The 23,056-nt window shown below is 38.7% G+C and overlaps 2 protein-coding genes and 1 long non-coding RNA gene across 4 annotated transcripts in view; 2 read left to right on the top strand and 1 right to left on the bottom strand.

Moving 5' to 3' along the window:
• The window catches only part of tmem65 (transmembrane protein 65), a 238,354-nt gene that overhangs the window by 118,676 nt on the left and 96,622 nt on the right, over window positions 1-23,056 (bottom strand). The gene's annotated exons all lie outside the window — the stretch shown is intronic.
• Window positions 1-23,056, top strand: part of syngap1a (synaptic Ras GTPase activating protein 1a) — a 152,176-nt gene that overhangs the window by 61,794 nt on the left and 67,326 nt on the right. The gene's annotated exons all lie outside the window — the stretch shown is intronic.
• On the top strand, window positions 17,250-20,480 carry LOC125799187 (uncharacterized). The gene is made up of 3 exons (XR_007438016.1): window positions 17,250-17,778; window positions 17,943-18,116; window positions 18,288-20,480. It is a non-coding gene; the product is annotated as an uncharacterized LOC125799187 (long non-coding RNA).

Here is a 23,056-nt window from a genome sequence, read left to right as displayed (position 1 = left end):
GGCAGCATAAACAAATCACGTACAAGAGGATGGTTGGGCAGCCCAGGGTCATACACGGAATAAACACAGAATAAGAGGGTTGGCTAAGATGTAGTAGAAAAAAAAAAACAATCAATAAAATGGGCATGGCTCAAGGGATAGTCGAGAAAACAAAACAGATCGGAAACAGGAAACAAAACAACAGAACATGTTTTATAAGAGTTAGGAAACTAGAATCAATACTTGGCGACAATAGAAAGGAAGTGAAGGGTATACAGCTATATACACTGGTTTACAGGTGTGTGTAATCAGTAGCTCGGAGAGTGATCTGAGGTGTTTAAGAGTTCCGATGAGGGTGCATGCTGGGAATTGGAGTCCGGAGCAGGCAGACTGACAACACAAACATTTGGATTTATTATGTATAGTTTATTATGTATAGTTTAGAAAAATGACTGAGCTGTAGTAATTCTTTGTTTCCAGGTAAAAAAGCACCTCTATTGCACAGAGAGTTCAGCCCACAGCTCTGCCAGGCATTGATCTCCAGCTGTTTAAACAACAACTATGATTAATGAGTTAAAATCTCGCTCCAGTTTGTTTTTTCATGCGGCTACTATTACAGTTAATTCCTGTTTGAGGCTGTGAATATGAAAGCACACCAATAACACCCACAGCGTTCCTTAAATTAGCCACGTTAGTCACTGCAGTGGAGACTTTTTAAGGCATGTGCGCAATATCACCTTGTCCTAATGAGTGGGCTCTTTTGTACTGTTCGGTTTGTTACTGTGAGAAGTGCCAGAGAAATGGGTCCTTTTCTGCTTAGCCTTCAGCACAGACTCTTAAGGACTGAATGTAATTCGTGATCTTTGCTAAATGGATCATACGCACTGATTGGTCTGAGGATGAGTCAGAGTGTAGTCATGTTTAAATATCTGTATATTGTAATATTTATTGCAAACTGTGTTGTAATCTTATGAGGCAGCGTAATGTAGCTTTTTTTTTATCTCTGTTTTATGGACAAAACAAATTTATTAGGTGGTTAATTTTTGCAGATTGGATACATTAGATGAAATAATAAGAGTCTACGGGTGAGGCGTAAACAGGCTAATATGATAGAATATGAAAATAAATACAGAATACAGTTTAATTAGAACAAACTGTAAGGTGTAAAATACATTTGGAGTACAATCAGGGCAAAGTGTAAGATATAAAAGAATGAGTTGTGAGATATAGCCACATAAGTGTGAGGTATAAACATAACTAAGTGGGCCATACAGTATACAATAAACAAGGCTTGTGAGGTACAAACAGAGCTAAATGTTAACTATGATCTGGGCTAAGTGTGAGGTATAAACAGGTTTACATCTATGGTATAAACAGGGTTAAATGTGTGGTATAAGCAGGGCTAAATAAACAGGTTTATACCTGAGGTATAAACATATATCAGAATGAGGAATAAACAAGCTTAAATGTAAACTGTAAACAGTGATACGTGTGCGGTATAAACAGAGCTATGTGTGAGGAATAAATAGGACTAACAGGCAAAATTAAATTCAATCTATAAACAGGGATTGGTGTGATGTAAAAGCAGAGCTATGTGTGAGGTATATACAGGGCTATGTGTGAGGTATATACATGTCTATGTATGAGGTATAAACAAAGCTAAGTTTGCATAATAAACAGGGCTAAATATTAACTATGATCTGAGTAGTATGAACAGGGATAAATGTGCATAGAAGTATAAATAGGGCTAAGTGTAAGCAGGTTTACTAGATGTGTGGTATAACCTCAGAAAGCTCAGAATAAGGAATAAACAGGGCTAACTTTTAGCTATGATCTGTGCTAAGTATGTGTTATAAGCAGGGCTAGGTGTGAGGTATATACCGGGCTAAGTGTAAGGTATAAGCAGGGCTATGTTTAAGGTATAGATAGGGCTAAGTGTGAAGTATAAACAGGGTTAAGTGTAAGGAATAAAAAAGGCTAAAAGTGAAGTATAAACAGGGCTAAGTGTAAGATATAAACAGGACTAAGTGTAACGTATAAACAAGGCTAAAAGTGAAGTATAAACAGGACTAAACAGGTAAAAACATAAACAAGGCTGAGAATGAAGTTTAAACAGGACTAAGTGTAAAGGAATAAACAAGGCTAAAAGTGAAGTATAAACAGGACTAAGTGTGAGGTAAAAACATAGTTAAATGTAAGGCATAAACAAGGCTATGTGTAAGGTATAACCAGGGCTAAGGTTAAGGTATAAACAAGGCTTAGAGTGAATGATAAACAGGACTAAGTGTAAGGCACAAATAAGGCTAAGAGTGGAGTATAAACAGCTAAGTTTAAGGTAAAAACATGGTTAAATGTAAGGTGCAAACCGGGCTAGGAAAAAAATATAAACAGGGATAAGTGTATGATAGGTGTAAGGTATAAACAAGGCTAAGAATGAGGTATAAACAGGGGTATGTCTGAGGTATAAACAGGTCTAGGTGAGCAGGTGCAGGTGTGAAAACAGACCTGGAGCACAGTGTAATCTAGGCTCATTGACGGGCTAACATGTTCTCCTGCTAGCATCAATGCGATGACAGCATGTCAGAATCCACTGCATTATTGTCGCCTCTTCGTTATTCATTCTCTCGCTCCTCTCTCACTGTCTCTCTTCGCTCGTCCGCCCACTCACTCAGTGCGGTCACTCTTCACCCTGTCTAACGTCTTCATCCGCCCACCTGCTGTCTACTCTGGACACTCGGCCTCAGGTAGAACACTTACCTTATATAGCACTTCCTTCACACTCTTCCTGCGACTGCACGCGCTGACGAGTCCGGTTTTTGACAGATAGCGGAAGTGCTAATAGAATCTGCTGCTTTTAGGACAGGGTTTTCTATTGGACGAGACAGTAGTGAGTCTTTTAGCTTTTAAACACCCTGTCCATGTTCATTAAAGGCTTGCTAATTAGACTAATTAAATATTAATTGATGACACACTGAGAGAGAATCAGTTTACAGGGTCATTCTAATCACTGACACACACTCATAGTGACATATCACCTCCGTATCAGTGACAGTGCTGTGCTGAGGATAAACGATCCATCACCCATAGACAGTAGCAGTCAGAAGTTTGGACACACCTTCTCATCCAGACTATGAAGGAACACATAAGGAATCATGTAGTAACTTAAAAAGTTAAACAACCAAGGGGTCCAGCGGTCTAAAGCACTGCTATTATGATCAGGAGATTCCCCGCTGGTTCGAATCCCAGTCATGCAGCTTGCCAGCAGCTGCCGGAGCCCTGAGGGAGCACAATTGGCTTTGCTTTCTCTCTCTTTCTGGGTGGGTAGAGTAGATGGTGCTCTAATCACTCCTAAAGTGATGTTGATCAGCACAAGGCTGCATCTGTGAGCTGATGTATCAGAACCGAGATGTTGCATTTTCCTTCGAGCGTTAGCGCTGTGATGCTACTCAGCAATGCTGCATCAGTATGAGTTTGAAAAGAGGCGGAGTCTGTCTTTACATGTATCGGAGGAGGCGTGTTCTAGTCTTCACCCACCTGGTGTTGAAGCATCACCAGTGATGGAGGAGTCTTAATGAGTGGGTTGGGTAATTGGCCGTGTAAATTAGGGAGAAAATGGGATAAAAATTTAAAGAAAAAAAAAAGTGTTAAACAAACCAAAATATATATCCTGTGTAACACACGTAATTCTTGCTCTTCCGTTCCTGGGCCGGTCCTGATGAGAGCCAGTTTCAATATAACGTTTTTGGTTCTTGAAATGTTTCAGATTGACTGACCTTCATTTCTTAAAGTATTCATTCTTTATTTAGTTAAGTAGTTCTCGCTTCTCATAATATAAATTAGAACATTACTCAATTAGAACTATTCACTGTATACCTGTAACTCTACCTCTTCACTACTTTACAACTGATGCTCTCAAACACATTAAGAGACAAGAAATTCAAGTAATTAACTCTTGATGAGTTCAGCACAGCTGTTAACTGAAAGCCTGAATTCCAGGAGACTCTACCTGACTGAGAAAATCCAGCCAAGATGTGCAAAACTGTCTGATCTAAGCAAGAGGTGCTACTTAGAAGAATCTAAACTATAAAACATATTCTGGTTTGTTTAACACTTTTTTCCATATGTTTTTCTTTTTTGTTTTCTTTTCATAAATTTATTTCCAATTTTTATCCCATTTTCTTCCCAATTTACAAGGACAATTTTCCAACCTATTCATTAGGAGGGTGAAGACTAGCACATGCCTCCTCTGATACATTTGAAGTCAGACTCCGCCTCCTTTTGAACTGCTGCTGATTTGAACATAGCATTGGCGAGTAGCATCACAGTGCACTCGAATACACCAGCTCACAGATGCCTTGTGCTGATCGACATCACCCTTTGGAGTGATGAAGGGAAAGAGCTCCATCTACCCACCCAGAGAAAGTGCAAGGCCAATTGTGCTCTCTCGGGGCTCCAGCGGCTGATGGCAAGCTACATGAACGGGATTCGAACCAGCGATCTCCTGGTCATAGTGGCAGCACCTTAGCCTGCACTCAGAGCCCTTTATTCCAGGTGTTTTTCTTCATAGTTTGGATGACTTTAGTATTAATCTACTATGTAGAAAAGTATAAAATACTGATAAAACACTGAATTTAAGGTGTTTCCAAATTTTAGACTGGTACTGTAGATCACCACTAACATGCCATAAGTCATAGGACAGCAATAAATATATTGAAGCAGTGTATATGACGGATGTAACTCAACCAAGGCATTAGCCATGTTGGACAGTAGTGCGGTCGGTGGTGATAATTGAGATCAGCAGCTTCTAGCTAAAATTGGCCATGCAAACACAAATCCCACAAATCAGTGCAGCGTGCTTGTCTTTTACAGGACATGCCAAAAGTCATGGTACATGATACTAGTTCCTGTCCTAAGACATGCGGCAGGTCAGTGTATTGTATCTGGTGTTCAGTGGTCCTCTGTTAGACCGTTTGCGTTGATGGATGGAGTAGATAGGGGCTGATAAATCATACAGCAGCAGATGGGCTGCAGTCTGTAACTGTAAGCCTGCAGAGGGTACCTACAGTGCCTTCCAAAATGTTTGGGATGAAGACATGTTTTTCCTTCATATCTGTGATATGCCCCCCTGCTCCACAGTTTACAGACTCAGACAGCTCTTGAAAAAATTAAGAGACCACTTCAGTTTCTGAATCAGTTTCTCTGATTTAGCTATTTATAGGTATTTGTTTGATTAAAATTAATATTGTTTTTTATTCTTTATACTATAGACAACATTTCTCCCAAATTCCAAATAAAAATATTGTCATTTAGAGCATTTATTTGCCGAAAATGAGAAATGGCTGAAATAACAAAAAAGATGCAGAGCTTTCAGACCTCAAATAATGCAAAGAAAACAACAAGTTCATATTCATAAAGTTTTAAGAGATCAGAAAAAAATATTTGGTGGAATAATCCTGGTTTTTAATCAATTTTTTTTTATCTTAGCATGTTATCCTCCACCAGTCTTACACACTGCTTTTGGATAACTTCATGCCTTTACTCCTGGTGCAAAAATTCAAGCAGATCAGCCTGGTTTAATGGCTTCATTATATTCCAGAGTTTTTTTTTATTTGATAAAATCAAAGGAACTCATCATTTTTAGCTGGTCTCTAATTTTTTTTCAGAGCTGTATATTATATGGGCAGAATTGAGGAACATATTGGTACACCTGCTCATTCGTTGTTTCTTTTGAAATGAAGTATATTTAAAAGACTTTAGATGCTTCAACATTTATAAGCATTGAATAATGTTTTTATAAAGCAATATTTTTAATACTTTTAAATGTTTCAGATCATGAAACGAATTTAAATATTTGTTAATAGGCTCATGTTTATCTGATCCAGAGAGTCTTTTCTATCGATTCTAGAAAAGCTAATTGTATGTGCTTGCATTTGAACATTTCTGTCAACAGTGGGTGCTACACAGAGGGGTCAAGTAATGAAGTACAAATACTTTCCTCGCTTACTTACGTAGAAATATAGCTTATCTACGCTTTACTGGAGTAATTATTTATTTTTCAGATTATATTTTCTTCTACTTCTTACAATTTCACACAATTATCTGAAATTTCTACTCCTTACATTTTAAAAATAGCCTTGTTACTCCTATTTCATTTCAGCTCATTTTAATTCTGGCTTCTCATCGTTCAATAAAACCCCTATCCAGATAAATCTCTCCATCCAGATAGAGTAAACCTGATTGTGATCGGATGTAAGTATAAACATATACCATTCTAACTCCCTATTGGTTTATACTGTGATCCATCACACCTGCACATGGGGGGAGGACCCTATAGTGAACCCTATAGTGGCACGACCTAAGCTATTGTAGTAGTTTTGAAACCAGTAGTTTTACATGTTTGAACACTTTTCGTGGCTTTAAACACTTTAGACGGTTTGGAATCTTTAAAATGGAGCATTACATTCCTTAGCTCACTCTATTTAACGATTGAATTAGTCTGGAAATGAGAAATTCCCCTGTATGCAGGTATGTGTTAGCAGGTTACTGACTAAGCTTGGAGGCAGAGCAGCTGTTGAAGGCCCTGGTTTTGAGGAAAAGTGTAGGTGGTGGCTGTGGTTGAAAGAGGGGAGGATAATCCAGGAGTCATGTATTGTACAGTATGAATGAGATGGTCCTCCACTGAATGGATTTGTTATGGGATGATTTGGGATGATTCACTCCGGAGCCCCGCTTGATAGCATTAGGGAGGCACTGTGAAGGTTGTGTATTGAAGAGCTCACACGGATGTTCTGCCATTTCCCTGTGCTCTGAGAACCACAGTGATCCATCTTGAGTCTTCAAAGGTAGTGAGGATTCTCTACAGCCTTGAAAGTAAAGGTGCTTTGGAGGGTTCTTTGAGTTATGACCTTTTCAGAAAACCAAAAAACTCTAAAAGCTATTTTAGAGTTTCTTTACTTCTTTGAACCCTGAGAAGAACCTTTATTTAAGCTTGTATTACCAAATTTGTGCACTATAAGGTGCATTTTAAAATCCTTTAATTTTCCCAAAAATCGTCAGTGCACCTTATAATCCAATGTGCCTTATGTATACATTTTACCAGTCAGGTTGTAAGAAGCAGTATATACTCACCGATAATACTCACCTCTGAACAGCGAAAGACTTAGAGCTTAGCTAAGTTAGTGGCTAATGTTAATGCTGCTCCAGCAGGGCTAGCAGGAGTTAGCAGAAGGCTACAGTCTGGTATACTCACCTCTGAACAAAGAAAGAGCTAGCGCTTAGCATGGTTAGCGGCTAATGATAATGCTGCTCCAGCAGTGCTGGCTGGGATTAGCAGCAGGCTACAGACCTCTGAACCTCTGAACAACGAAACAACCTCTAAACAATGAATGAATTTATTTATCTATTATTATCTATTATCTATTAGTCCTGACTTTAATCCAGTATAAATAGTCCAAATTAAATGAAAAATCCAAATGAAAAGACTAAAAGCAGCAGTTCATAGGAGAAAACCCACTGACATAACAAAGTTGAAGCAAATGTCCAACAAGTGCCAATCAGTCAGTCTCAGTAAGAGACAGTAACCCTCAGAGACTGGCCCACTGAGAGGCCCAGCAAGATTTAGTGGCATTAATAATTTAGAGTATTAAAGCTTTAGTAATACTCTAACTTTGCCAGTGTTAAAGTCTATACTTTTGACATTGCTAGCCGCCACAGTCTGCCCTTTGTGTTCAAAGTCTTCCCTTTTTTCCCTCAGTTTCATGGGTTTTAAATGGGTTTGATAATACTCACCTCTGAACAGCGAAAGAGCTAGTGCTTAGCTAAGTTAGCGGCTAATGTTAATGCTGCTCCAGCAGGGCTAGCAGGAGTTAGCAGAAGGCTAAAGTCTGGTATACTCACCTCTGAACGAAGAAAGAGCTAGCGCTTAGCGTGGTTAGCGGCTAATGATAATGCTGCTCCAGCAGTGCTGCATTACTGCATCTACTTTATTTACCTTATGTATGTTCAGAAATAAACCTATTGTGCTTAAGCTGCTGCGTGACACACCTGCACTTGAAGGCTGTCTGAATCTGGCAGAGATGCAGAATTTAAGCACCTGCCCAACTAACAGAGAACGCTTTAAGAACATTTAGCAATGTTCTAAAAATGTTCCAGGAAGTTTAATAAAATGGCCAAGAAAATACAATTTGTTGCCTTAAAATGCTTTAAAAAGATTTAAAATAAAGATTAGAATACTTTGTTATTTTACCAATGTTGAAATAAGATCCTTAAATTATTATTATTATTATTATTATTTTTGCAGTGCAGTGTAATCTGTCGTACCCATACCTGTTCTTTTTCTTCTTCTATTGTTTAATGACTGACGATAGCACGTGTCTGTATTTGCAGCACCTGTATTGTCCTTTTCATGAATGTGTTTTGTGCTTTTGCACCTCTTTTCAATTTGCAGTTTGTTGGGCTTTCTCGGCCATCGTTGTTTAGCCTATAACGTTACTGAAATAATGTTCCAGTAACGTTCTGAAAACGTGTGTGTAATAATGGCTTGTATCACAATATTATTAGAACATTTCTCAAATAACATTCCTAGATAGATGAGTACTAATGTTATAGAAACCTTACAGATAACATTCCCAAAACTGAAAATTAGAACATTTACAGTTGCAGTGATGTTGCAGCAACGTTACCAGAACATTTAGAAATGTTTAATAAAAGAGTTTTAAGAACATCCAGAAAACTTCATTGAACATTAGCTCTAATGTTTATAAAATGTTCTACTAGCCAAAAATATGCCGCTGGTTTGGAAGGCTGTTTGCTGAACTGACAACATTCCAATGGGTGATGATGCTGTCCTTCTAAAAACCAATCAGTGTCAAGTATAGGGAGACTCCGCCCACATAGTTGGTGACAGTTGATGAGAGAAGGTAGTACAAAGAAGTTCTTTATTGAGTCACTGAACAGTGTAAATCCAAAACTAACCAGTCTAAATGTGTACAGTATGACACATCACTCTGGTTTAGATTTTGGTTTGGACCTTCAGGTGTGAAAATAGCCTAAAACCACCATGTCCACTCCCAGGTATCAGCTAGAATGATATAAATCCCCCATTACCAGCAGCTTTTTTCCCTCAAAGCTATGTTCCAGCATCTACTGTAAAGCTGTTCCCTGAAGAGTAGAGGCAGGTACTGCAGTAATGGAGGACAAGCGTCCTATTAATACCCTGAATTCAGAAGAAACGTTTGTCTTCAGAGCTTTGGCAGTATTGGGTGTATTTGTGAAGCTCAGCAGCGTGAGAGCGCTGATGTAGTAGCAGTTATGTGGAGATGGCAGCCTGATCTCAGATCAGCAGTGTGATTCTGATGCACTGAGGGAACGTCTGCCAAAGTCAGACTGACTTGAACACGGTTATGTAAAACTAAATTAGCATTAACACCACGCCGATCAGAAGAGCAGAACTGCATGATAAAACACAGTATTTCAAGTCATTATAAGGTAAATCTGAAATGATTTGGTTCATATTTAGCGTTGTCACTGTTCTGCTATAAGAGATGCAGAACGAAGAGCATGTTGGTGTATAAATTATGCAATACTACTATTAATGTATTTTTCATTATGCAGTAATGGATGGATTATGGTGCAGTCTCGGGAAGTTAAAAAGGCTGAGTGTTTGGATGTTACATCAAAACCCCACAGCTTGTCATCACCGTCGCAGAAACTGCAGCTGTGGTGTCTTCAGGCGAAGCGCTTTCAAACTGAGTTTTTGATAAATTAGGAATGTCACAATTAAACACCGTGTTCAGTGCTTGTGCTTTAAAGTTTGTGAAGCCTTTAGAAATAGAAAATTCTAGATTTCTGCTTGAATTTGACCTAAATTTCCTCAGCTATATACAAAAAAGACAAATGATACAAATAAAATTAGACTTGCTCATTTATTTATTGAAAAAAAATGATCCAGTATTATATACAGTATCTATTAGTTGAAAAGTAGGAGAACCGTTATTAAGAGTCCACAAGGTCACACAAAGGAAACCAATGTAACTTCTAAGCAACTGAAGGCCACTCTCACATTGGCCAATGGCACTGTTATAAAGAGAACACAATATTTTAAGGACAGAATAAGAAGTGTGATGCTTTGAGAAATGAAATTTCAGCATTAAAACCTTATCTCATATGTGAAACATGGTGTTGGTAGTATCATGGTAAGGGCCTGTTTTGAATTTGAGCCAGGGTTATAAAGGTTTCTAAATTGTCTATGAGCTGAATCTCAAGAGAACGTGGGTCGTATAGCAAGACAATGACCCTAAGCACAGTTGTACAGTATGTCATTCACGTATGCTTAAGGTCCAAAGAATAGTTAAATATTAATAATGTCAATGTTTTAGAATAGCGAAGTTAAAGTCCTGACTTTAAACCTGTATAAATAGTCCAAATTAAATGAAAAATCCAAATGAAAAGACTAAAAGCAGCAGTTCATGGGAGAAAACCCTTCTGACGTAACAAAGTTGAAGCAAATGTCCCACAAGTGCCAATCAGTCAGTCTCAGTAAGAGACAGTAACCCTCAGAGACTGGCCCACTGAGAGGCCCAGCAAGATTTAGTGGCATTAATAATTTAGTGTATTAAAGCTTTAGTAATACTCTAACTTTGCCAGTGTTAAAGTCTATACTTTTGACATTGCTAGCCACCACAGTCTGCCCTTTGTGTTCAAAGTCTTCCCTTTTTTCCCTCAGTTTCATGGGTTTTAAATGGTCAGACGGATCAAAAGCAGTAATTAAAAGCAACCACAGCTCAGGCCTGAATTCCTGCGCTGCCAGCTGACCAAACAGAATATTAAATCATTTCCTCATTACTGAACGCCTTCCCAGAGACACTTACATGATTTATGTAATTTAAGGAAGCCCAACAACATCAAACAGCCAGCACAGACAGTTACACATGCAGCATTTTTATCACACGGAAATTAATAAATGAAAATCACATGATGCATTTTTACCAATTTGTGGATACTTATACATTGGCTCAGCTGGACAGAACAGCTCACAGCTGATCATAGACTAGTATTAATATTTCAGAATGGATTTCTATATATACACTGTTTCTCCATACGTTATACTGTTTCTCCATTTTCCTTCGAAATAAAGGGTGTTAGTCAATAACCTATCCATCCGTCCGTCTGTCCCTCACTACAGTTGTGGCACGGCTTTACACTGTTGAAACACTGCTGTGAAGAATTCATTAAATTAGTGCCAAATCCTCTGTCCCACCTATCCATCCATACATCCATCCACCATTACACCCATCCATCCATTCGTCCACCAGTCCATCCAACACACATACCCATCCATCCATTCCTCAATTCATCCATCCATCCACCCATCCAGTGATGCAGTAATAGCCTCTATTACACTATTGAAACGCTGTGAGGAATTTATGTCATTAGTAAGATTAGGTACTAATGTTGGATATTGGACTTCCATGCATCTATCCATCCATCTATGCATCCATCCATCTATTATCTATCCATCCTTTCATCCATCCATTCATCCATCCATCTATTATCCATCCATTCATCCATCCATCAATCTATTCATCCAGCCTTTGCTGACACAGTTATTGCCTCTACAGTTCTGGCACAGCTTTAAACTGTGGAAACATTGCTGTGAAGGATTCATTAAATTAGTAAGATCAGGTAGTAATATTGCGTAAAAAGAGCCATCCTCCTATCTACCCATCCACCCATCTATCCATCCATTTATCCATCTATTTATCCATTCATCAACCTATTTATCAGTTCATCCATCTGTCCCACCTATTTACCCATCCATCTATCCACCCATGCATCATCTATCCACCCAATTCATCCATCCATCCATTAATCCTATTCACCAACCTACCCATTCATGCATCCACTCACCTTCCAACCCACCCTTTAATCCATCAATTTAGAAACCACACAACCCATCCTTTCATTAACCTATCCATCTATCCATCCATCCATCCATCCATTCATCCATGCATCCATCCAACCTTTGCTTGTATGACCTAAGCTATAGCCTCTACACTTCTAGCATGCATTACACTGTTGAAACATTGATTTGACGAATTGATTGGATTAGTGAGATCAGGTACTAATGCTGGATATTGGACTTCTATCCATATTGCATGTCCTTCATCCATCTATCTATCTGTCCATCCATCCATCCATCCATCCATCAATCCCCCCACCTGCTCATCCATTGCTCATCCTGATGCAGTAAAAGCCTTTAAACCTTTTTCATGGCTTGTTTCACAAAGAATGAGGTGAAGTGTCCTGAGGGTGATTAAATTCAATCTCAGTCGGTATCATGAGGACCTCAGCTCGGTTTTAGATGTAAATAGAGGTTTCCTCAACCCTTAATTAATGCTTTCAGCTTAGACCTAGGAGCTTCTGAGCCTGATATATAATTCATACATGATCTTTAGGGAGCACACACATCTGTGTGTGAGAGCCAAATCCTGCTGGCATGAAGTCTGTCACCACGGCTGACATAAAGGGGCTATAGGCTTAGTCTTTGTGCCCGGGTGTATTGTACCGTAATGGTGGCATATTAATAGTCTCTGGCAGAGACCCATTCCAAACCAAGTTCGGCCTGAGATACTGGAGCTGAATGCTGAAACGGTCATACTTTACATTTCCAATGCAACCATTACCTACCTACCTACCTCTCTCTCTCTCTCTCTCTCTCTCTCTCTCTCTCGCTCTCTTTCTCTCTCTCTCTGCATCATTGTTAGAGATGTCCTTATGCATTAGCGATGTCAGAAGCCCTCAGCCTCTCTCATTTCTTTCCTTGAGAGACTTGTTGCGCGGAGACGTTGGCGCTAAATGCCCTGAGTTATTGTAAACTTACATAGATACTGTACACCCACTCTACCCCCCCACTCCACCCCCCCATTTTGTTCTGCTCACCCTCTCTCCATCTTTCTCTCTTTCTGTTGATGCACATAGCAGAGCAACCAGCTTGGCTTGGAGCTATTCCCACCCACACATGTACACACACACACACACACACACACATGTACATACACTCTACAGCTTGACATCACATGTGCATCCAGAATCGAGGTTCATTTGCTTCTCTCTGTGTGTTCGTGTGTGTGTGTGTGTGTGTGTGTGTGTGTGTGTGCGCGCATGCTTCTGCATGGCCTCAGCACAGTTCAGGTAAACAGACTGATGTGTAATTTGCAATCAGAGCCATCCACAGCTCCAGCAAACACGTCCACAGGGAAATTTATATTCCAGCGCTGGTGTTTTTATGACCGGCTGAAGTGTAAACTGTTCATTATTCTGTACCGCATCGTGACCCGCCCCCACACTCACTATCTGTCTATCCATCCATCCATCTGTTTGTCCGTCTATCTATCTATCTATCTATCTATCTATCTATCTATCTATCTATCTATCTATCTATCTATCTATCTATCTATCTATCTATCTATCTATCTATCTATCTATCTATCTATCTATCTATCTATCTATCTATCTATCTATCTGCATCGATATGTATTAAGCTACACATAAAGAATAAGTGTATAAAGCATGTGTAACAAAACATGCCAGATATTTTGGCATGTAGTTGTAGAGGTTCCTAATGGTGTCCTATGAATGAGCATTACCTGTAGGTAGGGGTGTGCCATATCATATCGTACGCGATAATATCGCCAACATTCGTGAATATCATGAACGATATAATACCCTGAAATATCGTGCCATATCTTCCACCTCTTATTATCACATCAGGGTGCTACTTTTTTTTTGTTTGTTTTACTGTTTTAAGCAAAAGAAACATTCACACTGTTCTCATATTTAATTATATAGCTATTAGAGACAGATTATAACTGTCTAGTATCATGTATTTTACCTTAATCCTGGATATATAGAGATATTTTGAGTGCATTATTATTAGTATCATCACATTCTGGATCATTGACTTCTTTTACACATCTTATAAAAGTCTTGTATTGTTTAATATCTCAGTTAGGGGTGTGCCTACATTTTTGTTTACAATAATAAAATTTTATTTTCATTTTGTTGTAGTGGTGTGTTCATAAAATATATTTTTTAAATTCATTGTTCTGTCATATCGCCAAGAGTACCGTTATCACGAAAATATGATGAAATACCGTGATATTATTTTAGGAGCGTATCGCCCACCCCTACCTGTAGGAATAGCTCACCATAGTGACACTGGGCTGTCAATGTGCATGTAGCGAAGACCAAATCTGACACCACACTATTGTCCTGTCACTCACTATCTGTCTGTCTGTCTATCCATCAATCTGCTTGTACATCTATCTATCGAAGAGCAAGACCCATCTATATGTATCGATATATAAATTAATTTAGTCTACAGACCTGCAGTTATCAATTAAAATCAACATTATTTATTTACCCTAAGGAAAAACAAGTATCTCCAAGAAGGCAGGTTTATAGGAGAGGCCAAAAACCTTTTCCAATTTGAATGTAAGACAATGGATCCAGACCTTTTTCCAAGCTATTTTTGATCATTTCTGTTGGTCCATCCATCATGACATGTTCACAAAACATAAACGACTATTGCTGTGATCAAATATGGCATAAAAGTAAAAATTGCCAAAAGTGGAGCTATATACGTTTTTATTAAAGTTTCATTGAGTTCTGTTTCAGCAGAATTTCAGACAGTTTTTTCAGAAAGTTTCAGATAGGGTTTTGCTTTGAGCTGGGTCTGCACCACTGATGTCTGATTTGTCCATTTCAAGGGTCTCCATAGTTGGTGTAACTTAAGCGCTAGTTCTCCTTCCCATCATTCATTCAGTAGTTTTCAGGACTTTTTTTGTCAGTAATGAATGTGATTTAAAAAGTACAATACATATTAAGTACATACTTAGTAAAAGTAAAAGTAAAAGTAATTTGTTTAATAAGTACACAAAAAATTACTAATTTACAGTGTATCTAAACTCATCTCAACAAATGACAAGAAAGTGTTGGATTACAGTGCTATTCAGAGAAAGATAAAGGTTATAAATTGAAAAAAATAGGCTTGTATTGGTTGTATTAAAGTTTTTATTGAGCTACACATAAAGAAGTGTATAATGCATGTATAACATGGCATAGAGTTATAAAGGTTCCTAATGGTGTTCCTAATCCATCTATCTGCTTAAACATCTATCTATCGAAGACCAAAATCAGACCCGCTAAAGTTGTAGCACTGTCACTCACTATGATGACTAGTCTATCTATCTGCTTGTACATCTGTCTGTCTATCTATCTATCTATCTATCTATCTATCTATCTATCTATCTATCTATCTATCTATCTATCTATCTATCTATCTATCTATCTATCTATCTATCTAAGTGTGTATCTACACTCATCATAAAAGATGATAAGGAAGTGTTGGATTGCAGTGCTATTCAGAGAAAGATAAAGGTTTCTAGGAACAATAAATCATTAAAAAATAGGCTTGTATTGATTGTATTAAGGTATTTATTGAGCTATACATAAAGAAGAAGTGTATAACATATGTATAACATGGCATGGAGTTGTAGAGGTTCCTAATGGTGCCCTGTGGATGGGCATTGTGCTGTTGGAATAGTGTACTGGAGAGACACTGTGCTGTCATAGTGGCTGTAAAGCAAACCAAAGCCAACACCATCCTTTTTAAATGTCTTCTGAATCCCTCCATCCATCCATCCATCCATCCATCAATCTATCCATTGGTCTGTTGACCCATATGTCTATCCTTACATCTGTCTATCCAGATACACGTCCATGTATGGGTCGATCTGATCTATCTATGGATCTATCCCTCTCTTCTCTCTCAGTGCTGGTCTGCAGTAAACCGCAGCAGTGTGATCAGTCAGTGTGTGTTCTGGCATAGTGGATTGTATGTACACACATGCTGTGTTCAGTTAAACGTGATGGGTGTAATAGTGTGTAACGGGCTGTGTTGCGTGCGTGTGTGTAGCCGTACACGCGTGTGCATGTGTGTGTGTGTGCTGTATGGACGTGAACAGTGTGACGTTCAGGCTCTGTGTGATGTGTAATGAGATAGTGTGTGTATGTTTATATACGGGTGGGTGATTGAGCGTGGGTGGATGCGTGGGTGTGTGTGTGTGTGTGTGTGTGTGTTTGAGTGTTCGTGTGCTGTGATCCCCCTCTTGGCTCTGCGTGTCAAAATCTTTCACTACTGAAATGGAGGCCGTAACCATGGTGATCAAACAAAGAGCTAGAATTCAGAATAGAATTTACTGTTTAGAGAGAGAGAGAGAGAGATGGAGTGAGAGAAAGATGGAGAGAGAGAAGTAGAGATAGAGCTGAGCTGAACTGTGGATGTATGTCTTTTCCTCTGCCAGCCTTGACATCAGTGTGTACAGCAGAGCAGCCGCACCCAGCTGACGGTCCGTGTCCAATTCTGTGCTCTGTTCACTCTGTAGTGCACTATTTTAGGGGTGCATTGTTTTATAGGGCTCTTATTAAATAGTATATTACCACAGTTCATTGTTCATTGTATCACATTGTAGTTCTACAATAATTATTGAGTTAGACATATACAGTACTGTGCAAAAGTTTAAGGCACCTAAGCAAATTACACAAATTAATTAATCTCGGCAATACGAGTGTTTTTGCCTAAAAACAAAAACACCACATATGATTTAAACAGATGCACATAAACATAAATACAGTAAAACGTAACAAGAATTTCTTATTTTTAGGTAAGTATGTTATATCATGTGAGCCAAGCTGAAGAACTAAGTGTAGAGATTCCTGATTTCTCCTGGATGCTCCTCAGCCAGCATGTGTATATATTCAGTTCTGTCAGCAGCTCACCTGATTTACACATTTTACCACATTTACCAATTTACCAAACTAGCTGTTGATTATTATGATAAGAACTAGAAATAACTCTATTAAACTCAGTTGAGGAGACATTAGGAGATGTTTTGCCCAGATGAGAAGCTTTTTCTTTACTTAAAATTCTCACAGGTGCCTAAAACATTTGCACAATATATATATATATATATATATATATATATATATATATCAGTGTCATCTTTCTTTCACCCTGTTCTTCAATAAAACCACCACAGTGCAGTTTTTATTATTATTATTTTTATTATTATTATTATTATTATTATTATTATTATTATTATTATTATTATTATTATTATTTTGTGTGGTGGGTCATTATTCTCAGCACTGCAGTGATTAGCAGTGATTAGCAGTGATTAGCAGTGATTAGCAGTGATTAGCATGGTGGTGGTGTATGAGGTGTTAGTATGTGTTGAGCTGGTGGTACAGTGAGTGGATCAAATACAGCAGTGATTAGCAGTGATTAGCATGGTGGTGGTGTATGAGGTGTTAGTGTGTGTTGAGCTGGTGGTACAGTGAGTGGATCAGATACCGCAGTGATTAGCATTGATTAGCATGGTGGTGGTGTATGAGGTGTTAGTGTGTGTTGAGCTGGTGGTACAGTGAGTGGATCAGATACAGCAGAGATTAGCAGTGATTAGCATGGTGGTGGTGTATGAGGTGTTAGTGTGTGTTGAGCTGGTACAGTGAGTGAATCAGATACAGCAGTGATTAGCAGTGATTAGCATGGTGGTGGTGTATGAGGTGTTAGTGAGTGTTGAGCTGGTGGTACAGTGAGTGGATCAGATACAGCAGAGATTAGCAGTGATTAGCATGGTGGTGGTGTATGAGGTGTTAGTGTGTGTTGAGCTGGTGGTACAGTGAGTGGATCAGATACAGCAGTGATTAGCAGTGATTAGCATGGTGGTGGTGTATGAGGTATTAGTGTGTGTTGAGCTGGTGGTACAGTGAGTGGATCAAATACAGCAGTGATTAGCATGGTGGTGGTGTATGAGGTGTTAGTGTGTGTTGAGCTGGTGGTACAGTAAGTGGATCAGATGCAGCAGTGATTAGCAGTGATTAGCATGGTGGTGGTGTATGAGGTGTTGGTGTGTGTTGAGCTGGTGGTACAGTGAGTGAATCAGATACAGCAGTGATTAGCAGTGATTAGCATGGTGGTGGTGTATGAGGTGTTAGTGAGTGTTGAGCTGGTGGTACAGTGAGTGGATCAGATGCAGCAGTGATTAGCAGTGATTAGCATGGTGGTGGTGTATGAGGTGTTAGTGAGTGTTGAGCTGGTGGTACAGTGAGTGAATCAGATACAGCAGTGATTAGCAGTGATTAGCATGGTGGTGGTGTATGAGGTGTTAGTGTGTGTTGAGCTGGTACAGTGAGTGGATCAAATACAGCAGTGATTAGCAGTGATTAGCATGGTGGTGGTGTATGAGGTGTTAGTGTGTGTTGAGCTGGTGGTACAGTGAGTGGATCAGATGCAGCAGTGATTAGCAGTGATTAGCATGGTGGTGGTGTATGAGGTGTTAGTGAGTGTTGAGCTGGTGGTACAGGGAATAGATCAGATACAGAAGGTCTGCTGGAGTTTTTAAACACTGTCTTTACTCTCTAACTGTCCTCCGCTCTATTACACACTCTTACCTACAGTAGCTGCTCCACCTTGTACACTGTAGGTCTGGATACGTTAAATTTACCTAAATTATTTGAGGAAACAGAAAAAAAATAGATAAAGACGTTACAGCCTACAACTAAAAGTTACCTACGGTAGCCCTGTGGGGATTGACTACACACTGACGGTGAGTGTCAGAAACTGGCAAATAGACTATGCAAATAGATTGTGCCATAAGCCAATGGAAAAGAAGATGCCAATGACCACAGACTAAATTATTTTTTTATATGTAAGTTGATTTATCTCCAAGATCTCCATTTGAATATATACAGCTCTGGAAAAAAATAAGAGACCACTTAATGATGAATGTCTTCCTTGCTTTTATCAAATTAAAAACCTCTGAAATATAATCAAGAGGAAGATGGATGATCACAAACCATCAAACCAAACTGAACTGCTTGAATTTTTTTTTTGCACCAGGAGTAAAGGCATAATGTTATCCAAAAGCAGTGTGTAAGACTGGTGGAGGAGAACATGCAAAGATGCATTAAAAATGTGATTAAAAAACAGGGTTATTCCACCAAATATTGATTTCTGAACTCTTAAAATTTATGAATATGACCTTGTATTTTTGCATTATTTGAGGTCTGAAAGCTCTGCATTTTGTTTTTTCAGCCATTTCTCATTTTCTGCAAATAAATGCTTTAAATGACAATTTTTTTGGAATATTTGGAATTTGGGAGAAATGTTGTCTGTAGTTTATAAAACTAAAGTATTGAAGAACAGGGTAAAAGGAGGAGTGCCCCTCAAATTACCCGGATAAAATATCCTGCCTCTCGGCGAGGGAAGCCAACACTTCAGAGATGAGCGTGTCCGGGCCGCTCGCCCGAGTGCGCATCCGTCTGAGGGATTGGGCTGCTGTGGGGAAGACTGACCCCAGTGGAACTAATCCCTCATTAGATTACATCTCTCACAGATGCTCTGCCAGTGGAACTTGCTTAAGCTTGTGATCCGCAGCCTCCAGCAAACACTATTTATACACGACTGTACCGCTGCGGTTATTTCCGTATTATCAAACTCCAGTTATTTGGGGGTATTTTTTTTTTTTACAGCTCTGTCTGATGCAGAGACAAACGGATGAATGAATCGCGGCCTGCGCTATAATTACTCAAAAGCTAAAACATGCACAGCGAATTAGGGAGATTGCAGTTTTTAGGGAGCACAAACAGGAGCTTTTATGCTCTATTAACATGTACGAATAAAGCTATCTGAATTATTTATTATATTCTGACTGCGTAAATAACAGTGCTGTGATCTCTACTACAAATCCCTCATGTAAAACCCTCGCTTCTACTGAGGAACGCTTGAGGAAACATGTTTATATATGGCATTCATTCAGAAAAGGCAATATGAAATATAAACAGCTCTGGACAAAAAATAAGAGAATACTTTAAAATGCTGAGTTTTTTTTTGTTTACCAAATTGTAAACCTCTGGAATATAATCAAGGGGAAGATGGATGATCACAAACCATCAACTCTAACTGAACTGCTTGAATTTTTGCACCAGGAGTGAAGGCATACATTTTTCCAAAAGCAGTGTGTAAGACTGGTGGAGGAGATGCATGAAAGATGCCAAGATGCATGAAAACTGGTATTAAAAAACAGGGTTATTCCACCAAATATTGATTTCTGAACTCTTAAAACTTTATAAATATGAACTTGTTTTCTTTGCATTATTTGAGGTCTGTATCGTTTTCGTATTTCTGCAAATAAATGCTCTGAATGACAATATTTTTATTTGGAATTTGGGAGAAATGTTGTCTGGAGTTTATAGAATAAAACAACAATGTTCATTTTACTCAAACATAAACCTATAAATAGCAAAATCAGAGAAACTGATTCAGAAACTGAAGTGCTCTGTTATTTTTTTCCAGAGCTTTAGAATATATCCAACTCAAAGAACCACTTGGATGCTAAAGTGGTTGTCTGCATGAGTAATACTGTAACAGTATACTGTATAACAGAATAAGCTTTTTATATAAAAAAAAAATCACAAGAAAATACACTGACATGCCAAAACCATCTTAAGAGTACTGCACTGAATGTGAAACGTGTGTGTGTGAGGGGGGCATTGAATGTGTATATAATTTTTGCCAGAGTCATTTTCAGTTTACCGTATTTTTTGCACTATAAGGCACACCATATTATAAGGCACACTATCAATAAGGGTCTATTTTCTGGTTTATTTTCATACATAAGGAGCACTGGATAATAAGGCGCATTATGCGACACTAGTAAGGAACAGGGGTGTCGCCATGTTTTCCTTCTAATTCAGCAGGTCTCGCCACTGGGTGGTTTATTAAGATGAGTAAAGCGCTTGCATTTATTTACAGTAAACTTAGATTTCCAGTTTTCCACTAAGGCTGGGTGCATCAGCATTAACATTAGTGGCTAACTGCTAGTGCTAGCCATGGTTAGTGGCTAATGCCTCCCGACTGCACTACCTTGAGGATTCCTGAGTGTTCCAGTAAGCCAAGGTGATATAAGCTAGTGATTCGTCCTACGTAGCTTGTTTTAACACGGTAAACGTGCAAACTACAGTCCACAAATACTCACCGCTGAATGGTGAAAGAGCTAGCGCTTAGTGTGGTTAGTGGGTAATGCTAATGCTGCTCTAGCAGTGCTAGCCGGGGTTAGCAGCAGGCTACAGGCTGATAATACTCACCTCTGAACAGCAAAAGAGCTAGCGCTTTGCACAGTTAGCGGCTAATGTTAATGCTGCTCCAGTCTTGGTGCTGAAGAAACTTCACTGAAACTCCTGTAAAACGCTGTACTATAACACGGAGTGGCTTTACTGCTCCTTAATACCTAAAAAAGGATCACCGGATTATGAGACGCACTGACAATTTTGGGGAAAAAAGAAAGGATTTTGAGTACATCTTATAGTGTGAAAAAAACAATAATTTATATTCTAAATTCAACAGTTAAACTCAACGTCTTTATCTTGATTAATAAATAGCCTGGTCACGATGAGAATGAAAATGCCATTTAATTACATTTTATTGTCAGTTTTACTGATACAGGATGGTGCAGTACAGAGAAACACTAGATCTCCAGTGCAGTAATAGATTAATATATTGGACACAGTGATATCAGTAATGCGTTACTTCACAGCGGTCTGCACAAATCTGATTGCCAGAGGAGAGCGTTTGAAGATTTTACACTACGCATGATTGGTGTGCAAGTTTACTGTGGTGCGTATACCGTGAAGACGCTTTAAATGAACGCTGTTAAAATTAAATCCTTTTCAGTAGTTTATCGGTTTGGGTCCACATTGGACAACGTCTGGGTCCGGACCCGGACCGCAGTCTGCATATATGTGATCCCTGGCCTCGACCATATACACGTTTTTTTTGTAAAACCACACCTTGCTGCCCTGCAGAGAACAACAGGTCCAATGTTCAGTTTTACAGTGTTAAATATGTCAGGCCAAGAAAGACTTTATGTTAAGTTAAGTTAAGAGAAATGGTCTTTTATTTTTATATAAAAAACTTATTTTTTCAGGAAATAGTTCAACTTTAAATGTCTAGAGATACATTGTTGCTGTTAAAAATGCATTTTCCAATAAAGGTAGTATTGGCAAAACTGGTTATAATGTTTATGTTAAGGCGGCGGGAGGTGGTGTCTGCAGCTGCTGAAAGTAACTAATAAAGTAACTTGTAAAGTAACTTAGTTACTTTTAAAATCAAGTGATCCATAAAGTAACTAAGTTACTTTTTAAGGGAGTAATCAGTAATCAGATTACTTTTTCAAAGTAATTATACCATCCGTGAGAGCACAATACAAAAGGCAGGTGATACAAAAAATACATGTATTTATAAATATAGCTTGGTGTTCTACTGTAGCAGCTACTGTAGGTCATCAGGTGCAGTGCTAACATCAAAAAGATCAAGTATAAATGCATTCAGTAATGCATTAAAGTAGATTTTGTGAGGTATTTGGTAAAGTGAATGAGGCCATTGTTCTAGTGCTATTTTAAGCTCCAGAGTTTAGTCCTTATTGTTTAAAGACAGTTTGGGTCCAATTAATTTCAGCCGTCAGACGTACATGAAGGTCCAGGCTTTGACGTTTCAATCTGGTCTATCTGAGGTAATTTGGGGAAATTAAATCACCGGCAAATTACATTACTGGACCTCCTGCGGTAAAACCAATTCGCTCTGGAACTATTATTACTTACAGGAGCTGAACCATGCAGATTCATACTGGATTACAGGGATGGAGGTTGACTGTGATTAGTCGGAATTTAGATAGAAATTAGACTTTTTGACAGGTATCTGTTCTCAGATCAGTCACACCTTTGTTGAACTGCAAGCTGGTGCTAGAGTTTCCATATTGACAGCTGCCCACAAATATACGGTTGATGTAACAGAATTAGAGACGGCTTTGAGAAGAAGGGTTGTTTAAAGCTATGAATATTTCAAATGCATTAATTTTGAGAAGGAACTGCTGCTTACCTGCTTATCTAAGTACTGGTGTGCGCTTTGCTTGTGCTTGCTTTTACACCCTCTTGGCTAAAAGGTTAAGGAGAGAGAGCA

Source organism: Astyanax mexicanus, chromosome 2 (assembly GCF_023375975.1).
Source record: "Astyanax mexicanus isolate ESR-SI-001 chromosome 2, AstMex3_surface, whole genome shotgun sequence".
Lineage (NCBI taxonomy): Eukaryota > Metazoa > Chordata > Actinopteri > Characiformes > Acestrorhamphidae > Astyanax > Astyanax mexicanus.
The sequence above is the reverse complement of the archived record's forward strand: the minus strand, read 5'-3'. Positions and strand labels throughout refer to the sequence as shown.